Genomic DNA, 19,347 nt, shown 5'->3' with positions numbered 1-19,347 from the left:
TAACCATGGTGACATTTGAACTTAAGAGATCTGACTTATGGTCCTAGGTTTCATGAACAGTAGATGAGTGATTAAACAGTTTCTGGAAGAAACCATCTCAGGCTGCAGCTGACAGCTCACATGACAGAAAGCTCCCTCATGAAAAAATATTTTTACATGTAAAAAACTAACTTGTCAAGAAGAAGGATAACCTTTGTCCTGGAACTTAGATTTCTATATGCATAATTTCATGTGTGTATGGAGCAACATTACATCATAAGATTTCCCCAAGTTTATCTCTTCATTTGCTGTTTGTGATAGTGAGGCTATAGCTCAGGCTTTTAAACACCCGATTATATCATCTATATAGGTTTGTCAGGGGAAAGTAAGCAGAGAATAAGGCCCACGATGGAAGACTTGAGTCTTTGCGGCAGACTTGATGCAGTAGACCAAACTGAGGGCATCTGTTTACTTTGGATATGGAGATCTTGCTTTCATGGCATGCAAGAAGGTAAACTTGCTTAAAGGACACTTTGCAAGTTTGCCCATTTGAACTGAGAATAGATCTTCTCATTTCTCATATTCGGGGGGGGGGGATGTTGTTTCCACCAATTCACACTGGGCTTTACACCAACCACATCACAATACAGAGGAATTATGACTCCTAGTAATGCATTCAATATATGTGGAATCTTGTTTCCTGGGGGTAAAAACCTGAGGATTCATTTTGAAGAAAGCACATTTCCAGTTGATACTTAACAGCTAACAGATTGGCAGTGTTATAGTGGTACCTCGGGTTACAGACACTTCGGGTTGCAAACTCTGCCAGCCAGGAAGTGGTTGCTCCAGGTTAAGAACTTTGCCCCAGGATAAGAATGGAAATCGCGTGTCAGCGGCGCAGCGGCAGCAGGAGGCCCCATTAGCGAAAGCGCTCCTCAGGTTAAGAACCGTTTCAGGTTAAGAACGGACCTCCAGAACGAATTAAGTTCTTAACCTGAGATACCACTGTATATGACAAGTCTAAGCGTCAGAGAGGACTCGGTGTTTTCAACTCTCTCATATTCTGGTCACTTTTCCAAGTCTCCCCTCCTCTTTCGAATGGCTCCGATCGAGCTCCATGTGTTCCCCCCTTTATCTTCTAGATCCAAATTTGCTGGAATAGTCTTACCAAATCCAGGCCTTCAGAGGTCATCTCTAGCTGTAAGTGATGTGCAAAAAAGGAAAATATATGGATTTGAACGTTCTGCTTATAGAAGGCGGGACGAGTCCTGTCAGTGAAAGCTTTGCACTACATGCCTTTCCCCAAAAATTGCTTCTTACGGGGTCAGGAGGATCCCCAGAACAGTGTACAGGGGGAGGAGCTCTGGGATAATTCCATTTGGCAAGCCAAAATGCTTACCCTGATGGATAGAGTTCAGAACAGGCATATTTGGCTTCTGAGGACCAATACATTTTCCTGCCTGAGGCAAAGGAGAAGATGGCACCTCCCTGCACCACAAACACCCCCCAATTCAAAGGACAGTGGTACCTCTGGTTGCACAAGGGATCCATCCTGGAGTTCCGGTCGGATCCCAAAGAATGCGCAACCGGAGGTGCCTGTTCTGTGCATGCGTGTGGTGCGGCGCAGTAGGGTGTTTCTGCGCATGCACATGGTGTGTAGAGCGCTTCTGCACTTGCGCGTGGCGTGTAGAGTGCTTCTGTGCATGCGCGCATGGCGAAACCCGGAAAAATACTTTCAGGTTTGCCATGTGCGTAACCCGAAGGATACTCATCCAGAGGTGTGCATATCCACAGGTACCACTGTACAATACAAAAGCTGACTGGAGAAGGAGCTGAATCTTATGTCAACATTGGCAATAGGTCAGCATGCTTCAGATCACCTGTCTCACACATCACCCTGATTTTCAGCAAAGGGCAAGGGCTAGGAGCTCAGAAATAAAAGCTGGAGGGGCAGCTGCCATTTCCCCCCCTCCCCCCAGCATCTGCCACCTGAGGCAATTGCCTCACCCTGTCTAATGGTAGGGCAAGCCCTGCTGAGGACACACAGCCTTGGCTACAGGAGTGTCAAGGAAGCCCTCGACAGCTGTTTACATTTAGCATTATAATGGCTGTTACTGTACAGTGGTACCTCGGGTTAAGTACTTAATTCGTTCCAGAGGTCCGTACTTAACCTGAAACTGTTCTTAACCTGAAGCACCACTTTAGCTAATGGGGCCTCCTGCTGCTGCCGTGCTGCCGGAGCACAATTTCTGATCTCATCCTGAAGCAAAGTTCTTAACTCAAGGTACTATTTCTGGATTAGCGGCATCTGTAACCTGAAGTGTATGTAAACCAAGGTACCACTGTATTTGGAACAGCTCTTGTCCAGTGAATGTTGATGTGAGAGGGTTAAAAGTATGAAGGAACCAAATATGGTTTAACAGATTGGCAAAAAGCAGGGAATATATACTTTTTTCTGCTGAAAGAAAGTGTTTTATTAAGTGGCCAGTGAAGTTATTCGGAAATATGGGGCGAAATCTAACCTACGTTGTTAAACAATACCATGAACCACCTGAACTGCAGGAAAGAACTGAATCCTGTCTGAGTTTTCACCTAAGGTCACAAAGCTGGTTGTGGGTATTTTATGACAAATTTGACTATTCTGAGAGAATTGTCGCCAGCATCTGTGCCTCCAGATGAAGTGTGCTGGAGGTCCCTGTACAATTTAAAATTAAATGAGATTCAATTGCTTCTCGTTGCCAAGCTATTATGTTTCACAATTTACTTTGTAATGAAAACAAGAAATAGTATCACAGGTTATTAAGTGGAAAAAACCTCTTTCAAAATCCCTAAGTTTATTCAAATAGTGTTTGAAATCCATATCCTTTGAGGGAAAAGATTTTCAGATCAATCAATGGCACCTTAAATTCACAGAAGAGGAAACATGTTCAATTTATTAAATCAAAAGGTCAGTTCCTGTACTGAAGTTCTGCACTGCATAAACCCAAAATAACACTTTGATCATCATGACTTCACAGAAGAAACCTCAGCCAGCAAAGGACCTTTTCCAGCACTGAAAGTACCTTTGGCTATGCCCAAGATCTGAAGGGAACAGGAAGTACAAGTCTTGCGCTTCCTTTCTCCATGAAACATAAACCCATCCAAAAGAGAAATTTTATATATTCTGTGCTTGGGAGGTTAAAACTGAATTCAATGAGTTAAATTCATGGTCAGCCTTCAGAGCACTGTTGTCAAGACCCTGATCCTAAGCACACCAGCAACAGTGTGCCAAAATTCAAAACATTACTGCAAAATGAACACTGAACACAAATTGTGCCAGTTTTTGTAGTAGTTTGTATGATGACAAGTGGTAATTTTTATGATGTCGTTAGGGAACACATTGACACCAACGTTTTTTCCACAGTTAATTTGCATTTCAGCAGCATAAGCTCAGATCCAATTGGCCATTTTCATTTATCTTTCTCCTCTATCATTTTTTTAAAAAAAATATCCATTCTAAAGGAGTAAAAGAAAGCAGGAATTCATGTTCCTTGCTTTCAGAGATGTTGGCTGTATTGTGACCCATCAACACTTTTTTTTTTCTTCATCATCACACTTTCCATGTGCCAGACCCATGCAACTGATTTAAATTCCATTTTTTTGCCAGACAATGCAAAAAAAATAAAAAAGGCTTGAAAACCATTTGGCATCTTGCAAAACATTTTGTTTAAAAAGCTGTCTACCTTGCTAGACTCTCTTTCTATCTATGACAGAACTGTTAGCAATTCAATAGGCAGGTTGAAATCGCAAAGCCTTTGTGGAAACTCTATTATACAACTCCCTCTACTAGCTGAAACGTTTATCCTTGAGCCTCTAACAGTCTTTTTTTTTGTCATCTGTGCAAACCTGGCAGTTGGAGGGCAGCTCCTTCCATTTCCTTCCACAGGGAGTGCCTCCTATTTGCCAAGATAATTGTGCATTAGAAATAATACTGCAATTGTTGACATTCAGCAGTAAAAATTATAAATATCTTTATACTTATCTTCTAACGAGCCACATGTAAAAACCTGGGGCACCCACACATGCACATTTTTATTCTTATAACAACCATATAAAGTAGGTTGTTAATCTTCATTACTGATATGCCAAACAATAGCAAACATTATCTGGGCAACTTGCTTATAAGTATTAAAACCATAGGATACAAAGAGAGGAATTCAACATGGTGCTTAGGAGATATTCTCTGCTCTGGGCTGTTATTCTTATTGTTGCTGCTATTTGAAAAAAAAATATTGAATTTTTTGGGGGGAAATACAAAGATTAAATACAAAGATTAACCTTTTCATCAAGGCTAAAAAGCTAATCTAAATGAAAACACAGAACAGAAATAGAGAAGAGAAAGGCCTCTCTGAATTTCTTCCTTCCCAGACTGGCATTATAGGAACTGTGCACAGGTTCGAATTAACCAATCATGTTCAGTTAAGAGGTGAAAGACTGAAAATCACACAGCAATTTTGTTATTTGTTGGAAAGGAAAACAATCAGTGATAATTTGAGTCCATCCATGTCATTTTCTTCTCCTTCTGCAATCACTGTATATTCATTGTTGCTATCAATTTGCATTTAAAAAGTTGTCCGTCGCATTCAGAAAACTCTCCGGAGCAGCCCAATGAGCTTCATTTTGGAAAAAGAAATGGCGTAAGGCTTGGTGTTGTTCATAATCTCATGGGAATCTACAGGGATCTCTGGATTCTGGCCAGAAATTAGTAAAATAGCTGTAGATGCCAAAACACAGTGTATAATGCAGCCCTGTGACTGTATGCTCAAAAGTAAGTCCCATTAAGTTAAACAGAGGTTACTGACAGATACGTGGGCATAACATTGTCGCTTTAATCTCCTAATATTTTTAGTATGCAGGTCAGAACTTACTTAAAGGCAGGAATGGAGAGCCTGGTGACCTCCAGATGTTATTAGAATACAACTCCCATCATTCCTCATCATTGGCCATGATGGAAGCTGCGATCTCAACATCTGGAAGGCCATTGGTTCCCTATTCCTGCTATAATGGGGAAAAGCAGTATATTGCTCTTTAAGAAAATAATTTAAATTTAAATATGGCTGATAAGCATGATCAAATAGCAACTGATGTTAATCAAAGCTTTTTAAACTTGGAGCCATATAATTCATGGGGTAATAAATCAGATTGTTACTCTGCTGCTACTCAAAATTCCTGTCCGCTGAGGGAAATTGCATGAGAAATTCATGATCCAGCTCCAAAGATTTTTTTTTTAATAAAAAAAATATCAAGCATAAATCCTAATGTGGCAAAGTAAGGAATGGAGTCACACAAACAGTAAAATACGTAAACCTGTGGCAATTTTTAAGAGGCATACATATTTCAGAATCGATCATATCTGTCTTAGATGTGATTTCATCTTTACTCCCTGCTTGATTTCTTAACAGAGAGACAAAATTGGGCAGCATATGGCGAAAAACGCATCAAGCTAGAAAATGTGAACACCGCATAATTGCTTTTACTCACTGAAGTGGAAAATGACATTAATGTACATGTGTAAACACACCATGTGTCATGGATTGGCCTTTGTAATCTTTCTGCCTTGCACTCATTTTATCTTCTGGGAGATTTTATATGTAAATGTATTAATTGATGCCTTGAATCCTTTTTTTAACATTTTGCTAAAAAATAATAAAAACAACCCTGTCATAATTCATTTTTTTAAAAACCCAGATGATGCAGAGGTTTACAATGTCATTTCTTTATTGCATGGATTTGTGCCAACTTGAATTATCACAATATCATAGCTGTCAACATTTCCCTTTTTTAAAGGGAAATTCCCTTATTCCAAATAGGTTTCCTCGCAAGAAAAGGGAAAAGTTGACAGCTATGCAATATTTTAAAAGTGTCCTGAATCTGGGGTGAAATTCCAGAGTCCACCATGTTTGAGGGAGGCCTTCTGGAAAGAATTACCGGAAGCAATGGAGAAGCACCTTTATGAAGCTGACTTCGAAGCCTTGTTGATAATTAATGGCAACAATCAGATCTTTCCAGGGCTAAAGGGACAGTTCAGCCCTAGAATATGCCTGCTTCAAAGTAAGCCCCACTGGGTTTAATGCGTTTTAATTCTTTTGATACCGGTGTATATGATTGAAGCCTTAGTGAACGCCATAAATGTTTATGGCACTTTAAAGGGCAAGAAACACAAAAACGCACTGGTTTCCTACCTCGAGATTTTACAGTCTAAATTTCAGCAGTGGGGGACAACAGAGCAAGGAAGGGAAGGGAATGGGGTGAGGTGAACATTTGAGTAAATGCATTCCACATACCCAGGCTTCATCTGGTGGCAAAGACTGAGAGATTAAGCCTAAGGCTGCACAGTAAAGGTGAGTTTTAAGGAGATGAGATGTGCAGGATTGGCATAATAGAATTGTAGTGTTGGAAGGGTCATGGAACTTTGGAGTGTCAGGCATAGCCCTATTGGCTTTAGCCCAAACGTAGCAGAGTTTTCCTGCACAGCGAAGAAGCTAGTTGCGGCAGTAATGACTAGTCAGCTAGACTCAGAATAACTATTTACAGGATTTATTAAAAGGAAAAAATAAAACCAGCAGAGTTTCTGCATACAAATAAAAACAAAATAAATCCTCTTTCTCTCTCTCATAACCATACACAGCACTTCTAACTCCTAACACACCTCACATCAAACTGAGCTAACAATCCCTTGATAACAGAGTTGAGTGCTGCTCGTTAACCAATCAGAGTGAGTAGTTTCTAGGTCAAGCAGACCTGGGCTTTCTGCCAAGAGTAAATTGCCACCAGCTGGAGTTAATTGGTGAAGCTAGAATCTGCAAGTTTCTCACGAGAACCAATTAACAGAAACTGAAACCGAAACTGAACACCCCCTCACAGATTCTGCTGAACAATTAACACCAAATACACCTATGTAGGAGATTATTTTTCCAGCAAACCTAAACCCTTGCACATTCGCTTGTTCTTTATCTTTGCCAATGGTTTAGTTAACACATCTGCTACATTTTCTTCACTTGACACATAAGTACAGGTGATTACATTGTCTTGTTCAAATTCAGGACTCTCATCTATGTGAAGTGTTTTTTATGAAACCTGGATCCATAGGCACCGCTGCCCCTTTGCAATCCTGCATCCTGTATGTAGTCAGTAGTTGTTTAACTTTGTTCTGCTGACTAATTAGACAGCTGCCATCTTGGGCCCAGCACACTTCCAACCCTAGATATGTCCTAACCGGGCCTAAGTCTTTTGTACACCCACCTGCAGCCTACAATCTTTGCCCCCTCAGGCGCTGCCACTGGTGTAAAAACCTTATGCTCATTCAGAGAGGACATCTCTTCCTCCATTGCCTGTTTCCAGCGCTCTGCCTCCTCTTTTGGTAACTTTAACACCTCCTGAAAACTCTTGGGTTCTGCACTTACACTAAACACATTTGCAGTATCTGGGGAAAAACGCACTGGAGGCACTCCTTTGTTTTGTCTTTTAGATCTTCTGGGAGAAAATTTTTCTTCTGACCCACTTTCCTCCTCAGAACTACGACTTCTCTTTTGTTGCTTAGCAACTGGTCTTTGGCTAACTCCACTTTCTTGAGAGCTCTTATCTGAACTTTCCTCCCCCTCAGACTTTGATTCTCTGTGTCTACCTTCAGAGTCATGAAGCTCCTGGGAAGGTTCAAACCAAACCTCAGTATTGGCATGTAGTCTCTCCCAGCCACTATGTTCACAAAAACTGGCATTCCTGGAGATCACAATGCCATTTGTCCCTTCAGCAAAGCGGAAACCTTTTCCCAGCTCCTGGTAACCCACAAACACTAGCTGTTTGGTCTTAGGATCTCCCTTCTTTCTCATTTGTTTCGGAATTAATACCCAGGCTTTTGATCCAAACACATGCAAATGGTCAATTTTAGGTTTTTTCTGAAACAATTTAAAGTACGGGGTTGTACCTATTGTTTGATGGAAGAGCCTATTTTGGAGATAACACGCGGTGAGCATGCTCTCCCCCCAATAAGACATGGGTAAATCAGCATCCTCAAGCATGGCAAACATCATATCTTGTAAAGATCTGTTTTTTCGCTCTGCAACGCCATTCTCCTCTGGGGAAAAAACGTTCGTTTTTCTATGTCCAATGCCACGCTTTTGTAACCAATCTTTAAAGGCATTTGACATAAATTCGCCACCTCTGTCCGTCTGAATCCTTTTGAGTTTAATGGACAGAAATCTTTCCACAGATGCCACCCAGCCTTTAAACTTAGTGAACACGTCACCCTTATTTTTCATGGGAAAAACCCAGGAGTAACGCGTGGCGTCATCCACAATTGTTAGTGAAAAACGCGATCCACCCCTGCTTACAGCAAATGGACCAATTACGTCCATGTGAACCAGCTGTAGCGGTGCCTCACTAACTCTGTCGCTTCTGGGGTAAGAGACTCTGTGGGTTTTAACCTTTTTACAGACATTACAATCAAGGTACTTGTTACAACTCTTTAAATTACCCCCATCAGCCAATTCAGACATTTTTAGTACACTTTTCCAGCAAGCATGCCCCATTTTCCTATGCAATAAGTGCACACAGTTGTCATGTATAGCTTTGTTATTCACTGCAGGCTGAGATTTACTGACTACTGCTGCAACTTGAGATCCTGCTTTAAGCCAAAACAAGCCTCCCTCTGACTTAGCAGTGCCTAAAATCTCACCAGCCTTCTTAATAATGCAACTGTCTCCTTCAAAATACACTTTAAACCCAGCTTTTAGCAAACAATCTACAGACATCAGATTGCTCCTTAATGACGGCACACAAAGTACATTTTGCAGGCATTCACGAAGACAAGGAACATAAACTGCACCCCCCGAAATCACTTCGGAAGTACTTCCGTCTGCTAGAGCCACCTGGCTGCGCTGTGCTGAGTTCTTGGAAACAAACAATTCATCTGAATTCACGATGTGGCGAGACGCTCCCGAATCGACCACCCAGACCGCTTGTTTCTCATCAGCAATCTTGACCTCGCCGGTCACCAGCTGAGCCGACTGTTTTCGTTTGAAGAAGTTCTTTTTCCGCTGCTGCTGCTGCTGCTGATCTTGTCTCTGCTCCTGCACCGGCAACTGAGACTTGACCAACTCCGGACATTGTCGTTTTAGATGCGCTGAAGACCCACATTGGAAACAACGCCTAACAGCAAACGCTGACTCCTCACCAGTACGCTGCTCTTGCTTCACCTCTGGCACGGCATGAGAACTCCTTCCAAACCGCCCACCTGTAGAAGCCTCTGCAGCCAACGACCTTTCTTGCCTCTTCTGCCATTCTTCAATCAAACGCCCAGTAACGTAACTGACTGATAAATCACGCTCCTGTATGCCTTCTAGAGACAAAACTAAATTGTCCCAGCTTTCCGGGAGAGAACTCAAAATAATAGCCACCTTCTCCTGCTGGTCTAACGCACAGTCTCTTTCCTGTAGCGCAGCAAACTTTAACTGTAAACTGTGTAGGTGTTCCTGCATTGTAACCCCAGGCTGTAACATTGCCTTGTACAATGCCTTGCGAATGAACAGCTTGGAAACCGCTGTCTCACGCACATGGAGTTCTTTAAGTGCTTGCCACACACCTCTAGCTGTCTTGATTCCCCTCACATACGGCAACTGGGAATCTTCCAGCCCCAAGACAATTGTGGCCCTTGCTCTTTGGTCTTTATCGAGGTCTTCATCATCAGGCTTCGTAGGAAACTTACTCACCACTTGCCAGAGACGATCCCTCTGCAGCACTGCCTGCATGCGTTCCGACCACAGCAAGTAATTGGAGTCATTCAGACGCTCAAAAGCCATCTGAACTGGTTGTGAGGCCATCTTGAGAGCGATGTCCCTGGAACCCGGAACCAGCTACTCACGACCACCGAGAGAGAAAACAGGAACTACAGCACCCAGCACTCACACGCTGCAGCTGTTGTCCTTCTGTCCGCTGCGTCACCAGCTCACCACGGTCAGGAACCAGCCAGAGAACAACAACTTCTGGAACTACTGGAACCAACGCCGTTGATGCTGACACCACCGCAACTCAGGCTGGCAGCACAATGCCCATAACCTCATGGAACTTTGGAGTGTCAGGCATAGCCCTATTGGCTTTAGCCCAAACGTAGCAGAGTTTTCCTGCACAGCGAAGAAGCTAGTTGCGGCAGTAATGACTAGTCAGCTAGACTCAGAATAACTATTTACAGGATTTATTAAAAGGAAAAAATAAAACCAGCAGAGTTTCTGCATACAAATAAAAACAAAATAAATCCTCTTTCTCTCTCTCATAACCATACACAGCACTTCTAACTCCTAACACACCTCACATCAAACTGAGCTAACAATCCCTTGATAACAGAGTTGAGTGCTGCTCGTTAACCAATCAGAGTGAGTAGTTTCTAGGTCAAGCAGACCTGGGCTTTCTGCCAAGAGTAAATTGCCACCAGCTGGAGTTAATTGGTGAAGCTAGAATCTGCAAGTTTCTCACGAGAACCAATTAACAGAAACTGAAACCGAAACTGAACAAAGGGACCCAAGGGCAGTCTAGTCCAACCCCTTGCAATGCAAAAATCTCAACTAAAGCATCCATGACAGATGGCCATCCAACCTCTTCTTAGAAACCTCCATGGAAGGAGAGCCCACAACCTCCCAAGGGAGACCGTTCCACTGCCTAGCTGTCAACTTACAGATTTGAAAATAAGGGACCAGCAGCCACAAAAATAAGGGATCAGCAGCCAAAATAAGGGATTTTCCAAGCACAGGTATGTTCAACTTCTGAGCCCCTCCAAGCCAAAGGCAGAAAGCCCAGGCAGCAGCCAAACGAAGCCTCAAGCAGTGGTTCCCACAGCGCAGCAACCCGGCAAAGGGAATGCAGCAAGGAAAACCACCATCACCTCTCCACTGGGAAGCGCTGAGCAAAGGCCAGTTCCCAGGCAACGAGGCCAATTTTATCGGCACAAAGCATGCAAGCGCCACCCCCCCAGTAGTTCTTAGACTCCCTATTGGGTGAGCAACGTAGCCAAGCAGCACAGTTGATGCCTCCCTGCTCCCTGGCCAACAGGGAGGGAGGGAGGGAGGGAGAGGAGCTGCTTCCTTTGAAACCAGGGACATTTAAGGGACATCATCAATAAGGGACAGCAGTGGGACACAGAATAAGGGAGTTTCCCGCCAAATAAGGGACAGTTGACAGCTATGTTCCATTGTCAAACAGCTCTTACTGTCAGAAAGTTCTTCCTGATATTACTCAGAATCTCCTTTCTTATAACTTGACTCCTACCCTCCAGAACAGAAGCTTGTTCCCGCTTCCATGTGACAGCATTGAGATGTTTGAAGTTGGCTATCATATCTCCTCTCAGTGTCCTCTTTTCCAGGCTAAATGTACCCAGCTCCTTCAACTGTTCCTTCAACTCCTTCAAGGCTTGGTTTCCAGACCCTTGATCATCTTGGTTGCCCTCCTCTGCATGCGTTCCAGCTTGTCAACATCCCTCTTAAATTGCGACACCCAGAACTGGACACAGTATTCCAGGTGTGATCCGACCAAGGCAGAATAGAGTGGTACTATTTCTTCCCTTGATCTGGACCCTATACTTCTGTGGATGCAGCCTGGAATAGTGTTAGCTTTCTTTGCTGCTGCATCAATACTACTACTAATAATAATTTATTATTTATACCCCACCCATCTGGCTGGGTTTCCCCAGACGCTCTGGGCGGCTTCCAACAATATAAATACATTAAAACATCAGTCATTAAAACCTTCCCTAAACAGGGCTACCTTCAGATGACTTCTAAACGTCAGATAGTTGTTTATTTCTTTGACATCTGATGGGAGGGTGTTCCACAGGGCAGGCGCCACTACCGAGAAGGCCCTCTGCCTGGTTCCCTGTAACTTCACTTCTCACAGTGAGGGAGCAGCCAGAAGGTCCTCGGAGCTGGACCTCAGTGTCCGGGCTGAACGATGGGGGTGGAGACGCTCCTTCAACAGATAGTATCCTCAAACAGCTGTTGACCACACATTATTTCAGGCCTTGCTTTCCTGAGTCTCCTTTCCTAGTGTTCTGAGGGATGCCAGGCAACCACTATTACAGTTACCCAGAATGTCCTGCAGTGATGCTGTGGGACACTATCACTGCCATGCTCATTCCAGCTTGATAGCAGAGGTGGAGGGATCTGTCCATTCTTATTTCTCTCCGTTTCACATTTTTCCAGTCTTCAGTTCTCTTCATTTCTGTGTTGGTTCGCAATATCTTTTTCAAAAAATCCACCAGCATTTTAGTGTAAATTTCTCTTAACATACATATTGTGCTTGATAATACACATTTTTCCAAGTTTCCCCTAATATAAAACAGCATATATATTATCTTAATTAATGTATATGTTTTTTGTGACCCTTTTCTCTAATGTGCACATTTTTGTTTACACATCTGGAGAACTGCATCAAAAAAACAAACGGAGAAGGGTGAATTTCAGAGGTTTGCTGTGTTTTAGTTTGTGTTTTGTTTCAGAAAGGGTGAATTAGGTAAGTTTGGATAAAAATCCAATCCAAACCAAATTTCTTCCCATCCCATCCCTATTTGTTGGTGGTTATTTCAACATGATTGGTTTATGTTGACATATTGCTAATTGCTGCCTTGAGAGCTCATGTTATGAGACAATGGATATAAAAAATAAATATTATTTCTCATATGTGTGTGTATAAGTTTTTAAATGGATGTCCTCATATTTCTTTTATCTTACATTTGCTGATACTTACAGTGTTTCAAAAAGCGCTGGGATCCACGTACATTGCACTTCATTAATCTATTCCCTGTATCTACCTAGCGAAACCTCTCTGAGTTTCAGATTTGTAATGATACCCTTCTTTGCGCGAAGGCCTTTTGCTTTTCTTTGTTTTACAACAGAATCCTTAAAAGCAGAAACACAGTTTGGAAGTGGATTAAAATGCCCCCCTTGCAGATGTTTCCATTTGCTACCACTTAAAGTAATCGAATGAATTCATCCGAAACTTCCAGGCTCCACACGCCCCTTCAAGCTTGAAATCTATATCTCATCATGCTTCCATAAATTGTGTCTCGTTCAGAGCTATGTCTGAGGTGGCGATCCTAAGCATACTCACTAAGTCAATGAAAAACATTTTAAAAGCAGGAGAAAAATAGCACATGTTTCACTGAGGACTGTCCAGCGTTCTTTGCAACTGTTTTTCATTTTTTTCAGCCATGGTGTATGTGTGTGTGTGTGTGCATGCACACTATACTAATAATACTGTACACATGTGTGACCCATATAAAATCACTTAAATCGGGGGGGGGGGGAGAGATGATTGATTAGTTGAGAGAAGAATTGTTCAACACAAAATGTCAGTTGAGACAAGAAATTCTCAGCTGTGTGAGCTGGCATGTGTTTTAAATACTTGCAAGAGATTAGCTCTATAAATTAACACCGAAAGCTAATGTTCCTATTTCTGAAGCAGTCCTCTTCACTCGAAGAGTGGGGGATAGAGTTCATTGGCCAGTTTGTTTGTACAAGAGACATTCCGGACAGCAATAACCCCAAATCTGTATTTGGAAAAGAACCAAATGATCCTATTCATGAATCGACAAAGCCCAGCAGGTGGCAATAGAGGCACTTCTGGTATCCGAAATCCCGAAACTCTTCAACAGACTATTGAAGAATGTGCACGTTATTCCATTCCCGGTCATTTATGGCTCCAACTGATGTGAAAAACCTGGTACCTTTAGGTGATTTGTGTTATTCCATTGTGCAGGATGCCAGGTGTGGTCTCCCAGAATTCCTTCCATCAGTTGATATATATTAGTTGAACAAATTGGAATGCTAATGCAACACAGTGGTGAAGATGAAGTGATTGAGCCCTGCGGAAAACCTGGTTCTCCTCAAATGAGCAATGATATATTTATTAATGGACAACTCATCTGCTTATAAATATAGCTTGAAGGTCAGAAGATTAAAAAAATATATAGATGGGTGAAATTCTGGAAAGCCAAGAATCTTGGTAGTTCTCAAAAAAAATATGTGGAAATGTATTTCCATAATGGTCTGTTGGAGTCAGAATTTTCCCCATTATATTGAAATATACTATTATTTCCCATTGTAGCTCACCAGGTGTCCCCAACAGCAAATGGAGAAGGAGTCCAATAGGGCAGGAGAGTCTCTGCTGGTCAGAGACTTTGAGTCTAAAGGTGAGCTCAGACATGTAAGCTTAGGCAAGGACCATAACTTTTCATGCAGAATATCCCAGTTTCCATCTCTGGAACTCAAGTAGTCAAGTTATGACTATTTCCTGTAGATCCACCACCACAGTAGATAGTATGGGGTCAGATGGACAAATAGTCTAACATAGAATAAGGCAGCTTCCTTGGTTTGACTCTCCGTAAGTGCAACAACAAGGGAAGATCTAGATTACGTGTTTTTTAAAACAATTGTAAGCCACCTTGAGCAATATTAAAGGTAAAGGGATCCCTGACCATTGGGTCCAGTCGCAGATGACTCTGGGTTGTGGCGCTCATCTCACTTTACTGGCTGATGGAGCCAGTGTACAGCTTCCGGGTCATGTGGCCAGCATGACTAAGCCGCTTTCTGCGAACCAGAGCAGAGCACGGAAACGCCGTTTACCTTCCCGCTGGAGTGGTACCTATTTATCTACTTGCACTTCATGCTTTCGAACTGCTATGTTGGCAGGAGCAGGGGCTGAGCAACGGGAGCTCACCCCGTCACGGGGATTCGAACTGCCGACCTTCTGATCGGCAAGCCTTAGGCTTTGTGGTTTAACCCACAGCGCCACCTACGTCCACCCGTGAGCAATGTTAGAAGAGTGCAGAAGGACTGCAATACTTCAAGGACCACCTCTTCCCATATGAACCAACCTTCTTTGCATGCCTCCTCCACGAGAGGTCCAGAGGGTGCAACACAAGAACGGGCCTTTTCAGCAGTGGCCCCCCACTTGTGGAATGCTCTCCCCAGGGAGGTTCAGCCAGTACCTTCATTATACACCTTTAAGTGCCAGGCAAAAACATTCCTTTGGCTGACTGACATCCGATGCCCTTTTAAATATGTTGCAGAAGGCAGGGGAGTGTTATTGGTTTGTTTTTGTTCTTATTATGTATTTTGTATTTTTTATATTGTGGTTTTATGTTGTGAACCGCCTTAAGATTTACAGGTATGGGACGGTATACAAATTTAATAAATCATCACCTTTATATAACCAAATAGATTTGTGTGAAAGAAACAGCCACAGGCAATCAAAAACTATGGTTAGAATTTCCATAGCATTAATTTCAAACGTTCCTTCTAAAAAGAGACAGATCATGCATTTAGCTGTGGGACTAATTCATTGATGAGATAGCACATGTTTGTTTGTTTGTTTGTTTGTTTGTGTGTGTGTGTGTGTGTGTGTGTGTTGTCCTGCCATTAATGATTGCTGTATTCCCTACTCGAGAGATTTTTCGTACCGTCATTGCAGGTAATTTCAGGCATCTTCCAATACTGTTTTTACTACTTTGAGCCATCTGGCTGTGGTTTTAATCATTTTTTAACTGGATGAGTGTGAACAAACGGAAGTTTAATCTACACAAGATGGAGTCCTCCTTTGTTCAGGCACTCTACAGGGGTACAGGCTGTTTTGAATGAATATGGTCGCACACTAATCTACAAACCAGGTTTGCAGTTTGCTGATGCTCCTGGACCCAGTCCTAGTCACAGAATCATAGAATTGTAGAGTTGTTAGGGGCCACAAGGATCATGCAGTCCAACACCTCCTGGAATACAAGGTAGTCCTGGTAGCCAAGAACACCATTTACCAGCTCTGGAGGGAGGGGCAGTTCAGGTGCACCCTTTTGCTGAAAAATCGGACCTGGCCTCACTAATTTCCGCCATATTCATTTGCACTCTGACAAAACCCTCAGATGTGCCCTGAGAACCAGTGCTGTGATTTCATGCGCTCTCGTCTTGCTTTTTTCGGGGTGAGAGTGTGGTGTGGGTCATGTTACTCGCTGGGAGCAACACATGTCCCAATTTCATTTTATTTCTTTTTTCAAAAACATTTACAGTGGTGCCTCGCAAGACGAAATTAATTCGTTCTGCGAGTTTTTTCGTCTTGCGGTTTTTTCCGTCTTGCGAAGCACAGTGTCGGAAAAGTTTTGGAAAAGCTTCAAAAATCACCAAAAACCTCGAAAAAGGCTACCACACCGCGTGCTGTGAGTTGCTCCTTGAAGTCAAGTCGCAACTGTATTAACAGTTTTAAGAAAAAGGAAACAAACTTGCAAGACATTTCCGTCTTGTGAAGCAAGCCCATAGGGAAAATCGTCTTGCGAAGCAACTCAAAAAACCAAAAACCCCTTCGTTTTGCGAGTTTTCCGTCTTGCGAGGCATTCGTCTTGCGAGGTACCACTGTATTCATTTTATAACACAAATAAGAAAACACAAACAGAAAAGACAAACAATACAAACAAATTATTGTCATATCCTTATTTTCTTAAACATTGTTAAGTGGGCTTCCCCAAGTCCCACCTATCTGATTTTCATTTTACTTCATCATTAGCAGTTTACATATATCATAATTTCTAACCATCTTTTTTTTAAAATCACACTTAAAATAACTTCACATTTTATCACTTACAAATAATGCTATTTTAAAATACCCTATCTTCTACTTCTAACCCTACAGCCTATATCCACTTCCAAAGCTATTCTAAGGTTTAAATATTAACATATTTTTTTCAAATATTCCTTAAACTTCTTCCAGTCTTCTTCCACCTTCTGTTCTCTCTGGTCTCGGAGTCTCCCGGTCAGTCCAGCAAGTTCCGTATAGTCCATCATCTTCATCTGCCATTCTTTCATAGTTGGTAAATCTTGTTTCTTCCAATTCTTCACTAACAATATTCTTGCAGCTGTTGTGGCATACAGAAAAAAAGTAACATCCCTTTTGGGGATTTCACCCCGTCCCAATTTCAGGGACAAAAAAGTCGGATGCCGTGTGAACAGGGTCCAAAGTGCCTATACCCTCCCTCACCACAACAGGATTTAAGAATTAATTTATATTGTAAACTGCCCTATGATCCTCGAATAATTCACAGGAGAAATTTAATAATAACAATTAGGACTTTTTTTAAAAGCCAGAACTTACCGGAACTCAGTTCCGACAACTCTCAGGTGGGCGCCATTGCTATTATAAGAAAGTCAGTCAGTTTATTAATGCTTGGAACATAGGCCATTGGTATATGCCACTGTAAGAGAACTAGAGAAGAATTCATGGTGGGTTGTGGCACCTATTTTTCTAGAAAAATAGTACTGATCATAATGAATAATGGTAATAAGTACTGTGCTACTAAACTGAATCGTAGCAGCTGACAAAGTCACCGTATATGATAGTAAGATTCCACCACCCCCTTTTACCACCATCGTTTTGAAAATCAACAGAACAAACCTTATACAAGGGCTCCAGGATTCGTGTAAAAATAGGCTTTCCTTTTAAACAACTTACCTCAGGCATTGCCATCTCAAAAAGGCTTTTTACAACCATAATAAATCACCTGCTTTTTTCTTTTTCTTTTTTTTAAAGAGAAAGAGAGGCCTGTGAATCATGTCCTTTCCGTGATCTGTGGACACTTAAAAATACAACCAAGGAAAATCCAGATATTACTTATGAATAAAACATTCGCCCAGCTATTGCTTTCTCTACAGGAAGCCCAGGAGTGGCATCTCCTATATGAGAGAGATGTGTCAGGGAAGGCAATTTGTAGCAGCCAGCCAATGTTGTATAGCTCTGTTAATACATATGCTTAAAAAAAAACAAAAAACCTAAAGGGGGGAAAATTAGCGCATTGGATATAAATGTGCTTTAGAAGCTACTGGGCATTAACGTAACCCGAGAGTCTCTTAGGGTGAAATTAAGAAGCAAGTGTACTATAAGGCTGTAGAAACCTTCGAGACATTGTTAGAAAAAGAAATCTGACAGACAGTCATAATAAAAACACTTGCACTTTAAAGTGCTTCTAGCCCCATGAAGTCCTTTACAGCCACCCATTCACTAAGACATCCAGTCCCTTTGAGCCAAAGCCCATTAATTCTATTTTTAAACTTTGGGGAATTGTGGCATGGAGATATCAAATGATTTTGCCTCAGTGCATAACTCTTCAGACTCACGGCCTAAAGGGTGGAAAAAGCTCTCTCTGTCACACACGTACACACACACACGTGGGCTTCATCTTGTCATCCGAACCTCTCCCAATTCTCCGTTATAAATCATTTATTTGGATGAGAATTTGCAGTTTAAACATTATCATTAGGTTCCAGCTGAGATGCTGACATTCTAATATTTTAGTATTCACCGCTCCCCGTGAAATGCATACGGAATAAGCTGCAGATGATCAAAGATCCCTGCTGAAATCGCTGGAGATTGATCCATTTCCTTGGCAAGCAATCCTATGCATTTGGGAGTAGGTCAGATTAAAGTCAGTTGGACTTAGTTCTGAGCAAACACGCAGAGGATTGCTGCCATTTATTTATTCTCAAAGCACTGTTGGATTTGAGGGGGTCTCGGGCAGCTTACCTCTGGGACGAGGGTGGTCCAACACCACCATGGATACCCCAGTCCTTTTCCTTTTTTTAGATTTCTTGGGTGACAGACCTGCTTTGTTCCCATCCAATACTCATCTCCCTTGCGCCCAACCATCTTACCTGGCTGTTGCCACCCTGCTTTTCAGCCTAGCTGCCTAGGCAACCGTCTGGCAAATGGGGTAAGGGACCCTGCCAGCACACAATAACAACAGTTGCCTAACACCATTTCAATTGGCTGAACTTTCTCCAGTGAGGAGAATGGCAGTGAGGTCAGCCAATCCAATGCCATTCTGAGGGTTGGAAGCCGATGCAGCCTCTGGAGTGGCAAGCTTGTTGCTACTGCCTCACATATTGCTGCATGTTTGGCAGTTACATGCCCTTTGCCCCTGGGTTTCACAGGCCTTGGACCTAAGTCCAAACATCATGAGCCAATGGAGGCACTGTGGTAGGCAGTGTGGAGGCAGCAAAGGTTGAAAGATTGGCTCACCTAGTGAGCTTCATGGCTAAACAAGGGTTTGCTATCTTGGACCATCAAGGAAGTGCACACAATTATGTTGTTGTTGTTAATATTTTTTATTAGTTTTTACAAGAACAAATGTAAAGTACAGTCATACCTCGGGTTACAGATGCTTCAGGTTGTGTTTTTTCGGGTTGCGGACCACCAAAACCCGGAAGTACCGGAACAGGTTTTTTCCGGGTTTCGGCGGTTGCGCATGTGCAGAAGCGCTAAATCACGCTTTGCGCATGCACAGAAGCGCCGGATCACAACCCGCGCGTGCGC

The 19,347-nt window shown here is 42.5% G+C and overlaps 1 long non-coding RNA gene across 1 annotated transcript; it reads right to left on the bottom strand.

The window, feature by feature from the left end:
• Window positions 1-2,294: 2,294 nt before the first annotated feature.
• LOC308597870 lies at window positions 2,295-18,680 on the bottom strand. Its single transcript, XR_014013232.1, has 3 exons — window positions 18,559-18,680; window positions 17,134-17,172; window positions 2,295-3,914 (listed from the first exon to the last, which is right to left on the bottom strand). It is a non-coding gene; the product is annotated as an uncharacterized lncRNA (long non-coding RNA).
• Window positions 18,681-19,347: the final 667 nt, after the last annotated feature.

Source organism: Podarcis bocagei (genome assembly GCF_964188305.1).
Source record: "Podarcis bocagei genome assembly, chromosome: 11".
NCBI lineage: Eukaryota > Metazoa > Chordata > Lepidosauria > Squamata > Lacertidae > Podarcis > Podarcis bocagei.
The sequence above is the reverse complement of the archived record's forward strand: the minus strand, read 5'-3'. Positions and strand labels throughout refer to the sequence as shown.